An 8,768-nucleotide genomic window follows, 5' to 3' on the forward strand; every position below is an offset into this window, starting at 1 on the left:
GGTTGGATTGAGGACTCCAAAAGATATATAAATGCAAATAGATAACGATCTCATTAAAATATTAACGTTATCTCGTTACACCTTTAAGCCATAGCTTAAGCGTCCTCTCAAATTTTCTCTAGCAAAAATCTTTGCTTCACAATACTGTCAACCGTGTAGTATTTTACTGCAGGACTAGACAAAGGTTTAAAGATCAAAATGAACGCTAGCGAGAGTGCATCAGTTGCCGTAATTTTCAGACTATGATCGCACACGTTGGAGATTTGGCGGCCCGTGATCAGATGTGCTTAATTTTCGTTTTGCGGTCTTTAACCTCTTCGACTGCTTTTTCTTGTCAAAGAGGCCGTGGACAACTCACTTCAGCTTCGAAGTCTTCAGCTCCTTTCCTCCTTTGGCGCGGGATGACATGCCGCACAGTTGTCACTTCGCCATTGAGAAAGCCTCCAAGCTGGTTCAGCAAGCTACTTCAGCGTGTCATGTAGACACCTGCATTCCTCACCCCAACGCGCAATTCACCTCATTGGCTTGCACAACACCGAGAGTTGAACGGGAACGTAGAGCGCCCGCTTTGGCAAAACCACGCTCGCTGAATCGCCGCGACGTCCGAACGGTGGTGACTCTGCTTCAGAGATGGGCAACAGATGATGTTCGGCGTGAGTAGAGATACCTTGGTCACTTAGAAACATCAGTTATCGGTTCCCGTATGCCAGTCGACATGCGAGAAAAAAGGGTGCAATGTGCCAGCGCCTCAGAAGACCGCGCCAAAGGAAGAAAGGAGCTGAAGACTTCAAAGCTGAAGTTAGTTGCGCACAGCCTCTTTCACAAGAAAGAGCAGCCGAAGAGGTTAAAGACAGCACAGCGAAAGTTATGAACATGTGATCACGGGCCGCCAAATCTCCAGTGGGTGCGATCTTAGTCTGAAAATTACGGAATTGCAAAATGGTAATTTTGTCTCTGTAACATCATGATAAAAAAATGGCTGGCGATTTAGCATTGCTAAGCATGAAATATTGTGCAAAAGCAGCTTTTATAGCACCATCAACACGTACCTCAAAGCACGACTGAGGTGTCCACTGACCCAGACAGGCTGTTAGCGCATCTTCAACTTTATCATCGTGAATATAAATTTACCCAAATTACGCCGGCGGCAAGCAGTTCAGGGCCGCGCTTCGGCAGCAATATTGTCAACGTCAACGCGTATTGCTCTAATGCATTGTTCCTGGCACAACGTCGTCCTCGCTAATGCATGCAGCACACATATCGCCACATAGATCAAAGCAGGAATATTAGTTTGATAGCAGCATAAGTTGATGAAGACAATGTGAAATTCATAGCTCTAGGCTGTGTTGCAGTTCAACAGGAAGCGTGACCGTCTGGGGCAATAGCCTAGTGCTCTCGTGCAGCGGCCAGTAGGGGAAGTGTTTCAATTGACACAAACGCTGGACGAAGCTCTGTGAAGCACCGCATCGACACGGGGGATGCCTCTTCTATCCGTTGTCGACCATACGAGTCTCCCACGCTGAGCACCAGGTAGTTAACGCCAAGGTTACGAAGACGCTTGCTAAGAACATTCTCGAACCCTCATACAGCCCCTGGGCCTCACCAGTACCAATTTTGCGTGGCGGAGCGCTGAACTAAGGAGGTAAAAAAAAAGCGTTAAAGCACTAAGGGACATGTGCGTTTCATCCTCTGGCAAAAACCTACATCTGAGCAGTGAGACAAAAACAATTTTTCATGAATCCGCAAGCTTTCTTCGATCACTGCATTCAGAGTAAGGATATCGACGACGGTGAGTCGTGCTGAACGCGGCGTTTTTGATAGCAGCGGAAACATTGAATGAAGGCAGTGCCTGCTGTGATCAAACTCGACAAGGAGGTTGCGTTTCACGTGCGATATCAGCGAGGCTCAATCCTTTCAATTCGCGTGGCGCAAGCGAAAAGCAGACGAGCTGAGAACCGCTGCTCACAACAACGGCTGACGGGCAAGCCGGCCAGCAAATGGGCAGAGCAAAAACCAGGGTCCAGGGCAAAAGCCAAAGCAACAGCCAAAAGCTACGGTCGGCACTCCGGTGACGAAGTTAAGGAATGGCAGTACATTTAAAATCAAGGTATTCTCATGGAAAGATTTATCAATCCATTATAACACCTTTTAAGGCTGAACCTTTTAAATCCGGCGGCGGTTCAATCCACCTAGGCATGATATGTCAAATTTTACTCTTTTTTTTTATTTTAGCCACCAATCAGGTAACCTTCGCTTGGTTACTTCTACCCGCTTAAAATCTACTTTTCCTTCACTGTCCTTAAGCCCGAATGCTTTGACTAAAATAAGCCCCGCTGCTTTTCACTGCAGGGTGAAGCTCTTTACTGAAAAAGTATCAAGTGTTCAGCCGTTTCTTCCTCCTCTCTACAAGAACCGCACAAAGTGTATCTCGTGGTACCCAACTCTATATGTCTTAGCCCGCAAAACTCCCTTCCTGGCCTCAAACAACAAAGAGCTTCCCCTACAAATATCATAGATATTTTCTTTTGCAATTTCCCGCTTAAAGATCCTGTATGTTCCCAGTGCCGATTTAGTCAGCATCACTTTTCCACAGAGCTTTCTGTTTCTTTAACCTTTTTCTTAACCGATAATTGCCGATTTGGCCCCAGACATCACATATTTTCTGGTCAGTTTTCTACTTCGCTTCGGAAGCAATATTGTCGACGCCAACATTCCTCAAATGCTATCTTACTGCTAGCTTCTCTGCTCTCGAACGACACCCATCCCGCATCACCCTGTACCCCCTGATTCGGTGTTTTGCCATGCGCTCCGAAAGCTACCCTCGCTATGCCGCGTTGTTTGATTTCTAACCTTGCTTGAACATCTGGTCTCATGCACAGGACCGCATTGCCGAAAGTCAGACTAGGAATCATCATCTCTCTCCAGATCCCTCTTACCACTTGATACCTATTCTAATTCCATAGCGCCCTATTTTTCATGACAGCTGCATTCCTACTAGCTTTATTCATTACATATTTTCCATGCTCTGTCAGATACTCAACACCGTTATTTATCCGCACCCCAAGATTCTTGTACTCATCCACCACTTCTAGCGTGAACTTCTCTAGCTCCCCACCCTCATCATTAAATATCATGACTGCAAATTTTTAATTACTAAACTTGAATCCTAATCTATCTCCCTCTTTACCACAAATGTCTATCAACTTCTATAAATCTTCCTTGTTGTCAGCCACTAGCACTATATCATCGGCGTATATTAGTCCCGGTAATGACTGTAATCCATTCTCCTTTCTTGAAAAAAAAAAGGTTGAAGCCTAATCCGCTCCTCTCCAACCCATGCAGGTACAACATTAACAACAAATGAGCCAGAGGACATCCTTGCCTCTGTCTCCTTTCCTTCATATATCATGTTCATTCTACTTAATCGCCATTCATCGGGGGCTTTGCCACCCACTATCATTTTGTTCACTACCGCTGTTAATTCCTGCTTGGATTTTGGTCCTAGCTGTTTTTTAACATAAACGGAATACCATCTGGTACTGTCAACGTGCCACTGGTAACCAGTCTAGCATCCGTCGATAAATTATGCGCAGCATTTCTTTTTCTGTCATCCTTGTTCCTATGTGTTTCATTGCTTCATCACATTCTAATCGAATACCCGGATCATTAACAATAAACCTTTGCTCTAGCCTAGTCTGATTACTCATTGCATTTAGAAGTTTCCAGAATGAGCTGCTTTTCTACCTTTATTTACTTTTGAGATACATTGGGCATCCTTTCTTCTAATTTTCTCATTAATCAAATAGGATGCTTCTCTTCTACACTTTATGAAGGTCTCCAATTTTACGTCTATTTCAGCGGGTGGTTCGCCCCTTTTCTTGTTCCCTGCACGCTTCTTTACGTTTCTCTATCGCCTCCTTGACCTCCTCATCCCATCAACCCTTGGGTTTGCGTCTTTTCCAGTTTGGCTTGACTCGCACCTTTTTGCTATAAGTCCATTCTTATTCATTTTCCTCAAAAATTACGTTCTCAATTTATTTGGCTTCTGGTTCCAATTGCTGTTCTGAATACATATTTTCCTTTGATGGTTTATCTCGCTTCAGTCCTACATTGAATATTCCACTGAAACCAAAATTGCTACGTTTGCGGTCACTACTAGACTTCTGGAACCATGTTCATCTATGCCCATTACCGCTAATATATTATACATATTATGTGGCATAAGTGTATAATCTATCGTCGAGTGCAGACTCCCTGCCTCCCATGTTATGAGACCTTCACACTCCTCGGTACTGTTGCATAAAACTAAATAATGCCTGTCACGCATATCAAGCAGCATGATTCCTCTCGAATCTGTGTACCCATCCAGGTCTTCTATGTGTGCATTCATGTCGCCTACTATAATTATCTCGCCCTGTCCTCCTAGCTTATCAACGTGGCTTGCAATACATTCTACCATTTTCTTCTTTGGCTTTAGCTCCTGTCCACAGGTATAGAAAGCCAGGGAGTGCTTGCTCCCCTGCCACAATTCCTTTTAGCCATACATGTTCCTTGTATCCCAGTTAAACCCTTTGAAAACTGATTTTTATGAATGAATTCCCCAAATCCACCCCCTTCCTGCTTCCCTCTGTTCTACTGCAATATTCCCATTCGTAGCCTGGGATACTGGGTTGCTGCATGTCTGAGATATGTTTCCACTAAACCATTAATAGTGCCTGTCACACATATACAGCAGCATGATTCCAGTCGAATCTGTGTACCCATCCAGGTCTTCTATGTGCGCATTCATGTCGCCTAATATAATTATGTCGCCCTGTCTTAGCTTATCCATGTCGCTTGCAATATATTCTACCATTTTCCTCTTTGGCGTTAGCTCCTGTCCTCAGGTATACAAAGCCAAGGATGTTTGCTCCCCTGCCACTTTTTCTTTTAGCCATAAATGTTCCTTCCATCCCAGTTTAACCCTCTTAAAACTCACTTTTATGAATGAATGCCCCAATTCAATCCTCTTTCTGCTTCCCTCTGTTTTATTGCAATATTATCATGCGTATTCTGGGCTAAAGGGTGGTTGCTCCATGTCTGAGATATGTTTCCACTAAACCATACACATTAATTCCTCCTGCCTTAACTGTTCTATTTCATCCCATTTCAGCCCATTGCTGCCCCCTTGCATGTTACTGTAACCAATATCTGAATTAACTTGGCCCTGGTGGTCTATTTCTTCTCCCGATTCTATCACTTCTTTGACTTTGGTTCTTCCTTGTCTGCTCTGGTTCCCTCAGAGCTCTGGGTCGCCCCCAAAAAGCTGTTGCGTGGGGACCTATCCTACTCCCTACCCATTTGCCAGTGGCACCACCGTAGTGAATGCTATCCTGTGCAGAAGGGTGGGAGCTAACCTCAAACACGTCCCTGCCTCATGTTATGAGACCTTCACACTGCTCGGTACTGGTGCATACAACAAAATAATGCCTGTCACACATATCCAGCAGCATGCTTCCTTTCAAATCTGTGTACCCCGTATTGTAGTCGCAGACTCATTAACCTAATTACATGGTTAGTCTCAACGACCCTCCTTTCCGTTCCACTAGACTGCCTCTGGGTCTCTGGGATGGTGCTTATGGTCACATGCACCCTCTCAGAGGCCTCTATAAGCCTAAGCATCCCAACTTCTGTTTCTCGAGGTTCTGGCTCCTACCCTTCAGCACATCGCTGAGACCAGCATCGATAACGACAAGGTGTTCGTTATCCATGTTGTCCCCTACCACCTCCTGGGCTTTGGCCATTGCATCTACTATGCACTTCCTTGACTGGGCCTCCACCTACACCCGCATGTCCGCCTTCACTGTCGTCAAAACGCCTTTCTCTCTATCGCAATGTTCGAGTCACCGACTACAGAACCCTTTTGGGCTCTAATCATTCGGTTCCTGACTGCGACTGTTGCCCTCCGGATCGCGCTAGATGTCTTGCCTGCCGCCTTACGCTACTGTCGCGTCTCACCGTGCACATTTTTACCTTTGTCTTACCCAGTCAAAGCCTGCTGTGCTACAACGCTGTAAAATCGACGAGCCTCTTTTAGGTTTACCACGTTGTCCTCGTCCACCAACTGAAACTGCTTCGAACAGAGGTGTACTACCGGCCGCGACTTGAGCGCTTTTACCTGCTCTTCTAGATGGGCCCGTTTTTTCCGCTCTTTCAGCTCGCCCACAAATCGCTCCAACAGATCGGCCTTAGCCCCCTCTCTCTTAAGTGACTCGGCGACCTGAGTATCTAGCTTAATCCGTTCCTCTTGTTAAACCTTCAGGTCCACTTTGAGTTCTGCATCCTAGCTGCCCATTCTTCCTCAAACGACCTCCTCTAAACGCTACATAACCTGCACGCGAAGCTAGCCCCTTCTGCCTCGGCGAAGGTCCCGAATTCGATCTCGTCTAAATAACACCAACGTTCGCCCTCCTGGCACTGACCTAGCTCCTTCAGCCTGGGTTTCCTAGCTTGCTGATCCATCTTTCGGCCGGCTACGTAACGTAAAAGCGCGCAAAAATTCCCACACAAAGCCCTACGGCGCATACACCTCCGCTAGCCTTCCTACCCCTAAGACGGTTTAAAACTACCGCTGCTACAGCATGTACTAAAGCAAGTACCAAAAATCACTTAGCTCCGGACGAAGCCGCTAGAGCTCCGAAAAAAGCGTCCTCCTCAGAAGGCGTCAAGAGTCTACAGGGCCGCCACTAAACGCCCTCTAGTGGCAGCCGTGAGAAGCGTAGGCAGGCTTACGGCGGCCGCTACGATTATGGCAGAGGACGCTTGCGTGATTTATTCGTGCGCGTCCCGTACAGTTAATTTTTGCTGTTAATGCACGTGCAAGTGAATCGCAGAAGTAAATTGAAATTACAGCTTGTAGGTATGATATTCTGTCCTCACACGTTACCAAAAAGCTAGATGAAAAGGGAGCTAGAAAACGTTTCGACAAGTGGACTTCTGTTCGTTTCGCGTCGGACGGCGCCATGTTTTTACTCGGGTGAGGATTCTAGGATATCGGATGAAACATTATTGATTGGGTAAACTTTTGACAGATCAAACTGCAGCAAAAAGAAAACAATCCGCTGCTCGTCATAGCGAGGCTCACCGACGCTGGTGTGCGACTAGCAACTTAATGAGCATACGGCAGAGAGGGCATGTAGATGGGTTTCTTAACACAAAAGGTGAAAAAATTGGCGGTGGTTTAGCTCTGGTTAGACCTCGAGTGACGCGATAGCTACAGCTTGCCGAGTGGAACTTGATCAGTTGAATTGCTAAGTCAGTCTTTCGCCGCTCCGTTTCGCTGGGCGTTCATCTCCTTCCCACTAGACACTGCGCATGCGCACAGCTGTTGCAGCTCAGTTTTGCGAGCGCGCCCGCGCCGCCGGCAGCAGCAGCTGCTCCGCACTACGTGACGTGACTGGTCACGTGACCAACCACGTGAGGAACCACGTCAGCCACGGCGCCGCCAGCTGCTTCGCACCACGTGACCAACCACGTAACAGCGTGGCGGCGCAGCCACGCTGAATGCTCGAAATGCTACTGCACTGTAGCTATCGCAACAAAAAAAGGGAAGGAGAGCTTCATAGTGCTTGTTTACGTTTCGACAAGAGGACCTCTCATCGTCCGCGGAGATGAAGACAAGTCCTGTAGTCGAAACGTAAGCAAGCACTATGAGGCTCTTTGCAGTTTGCGGGCATAGGGTGGGCAGAGCTGGCAAAGGACCGGGTTCATAGGAGAGACATGGGAGAGGCCTGCGTGCTGCAATAGATGTGGTCAGGCTGATGATGATGATGATGAGGATCGTCTCTTGTCGAAACGTAAGCAAGCACTTTGAGGCTACCTTTTTTACTGTTGTTTTAGAAACCCATCTACGGGCCCTCTTTGCCATATGCTCATTGAGTTGTTAGTCGCACACAATCGACAGTCAGCCTCGCTATAACGAGCAGCTGATTGTTTTATGATTGCTGCGGTCTGATTGGCAAGAGTCTACCCAGTCAATAATGCATCTGATAGCCTAGCACACTCACCCGAGCAATAACACGGCACCGTCTGGAGCTGTGCAGACAAATCCTGAATAACTGACGGCCAGTGACGTGATCAGTGACGTCATCAGACCGGAAGCGACGTTTCCAGATTTGGAAAGTCCGAAGGCCCAACCTGACAACCGCCATAGGCGGGAGGCAGTGTATGGGAAGAGCAAGCGAAGAGTATCCTGCATCTCGTCAGCCCCACCGGTCACTTCCTACAAAGGCATCAACAGCTTACAATGCTATCACATTGGCAAGAGAATGGTACTGGGTGTTCTCTTGATGGGGCAGCATGGAGTCTTCACAGGAACAAAAAGCCGGCGCCATCCTGTTTCTCCAGAAAAATTCGAATGGCTTGTGGGTAGTAGAGTCACCACCGAGGAAAATGTTTAGGCTAGAGGATTGTGACGTCGACAGACCGGAAAATATCAACTGGCTTGAGGGTAAGTGATCTCACCAGACCAGGCTTGTCTGTATGAGGCCTCCACCTGACGGTTGGCAGGTGGAAGAAGCTTTGGAAGAACATCTTAGGTCTCAAGCCCCACCAGTGACTTCCGGCAAAGGCGTAGGTCGTATTGCTACTGCATTGCCAGTACACAATAGAATTAGGCGAGACTGAGCCTAACTTGTTTACCGTACAAACTGTCTTCTGTTTCTGCGTAATTTTCGCGTTTTTATGCACAGGCTTCCCGTTTTCGTTTGATTGAAACAGGTGCAGGCCCG

This window comes from Amblyomma americanum, chromosome 7 (assembly GCF_052857255.1).
Source record: "Amblyomma americanum isolate KBUSLIRL-KWMA chromosome 7, ASM5285725v1, whole genome shotgun sequence".
NCBI classification, from domain to species: Eukaryota; Metazoa; Arthropoda; class Arachnida; order Ixodida; family Ixodidae; genus Amblyomma; species Amblyomma americanum.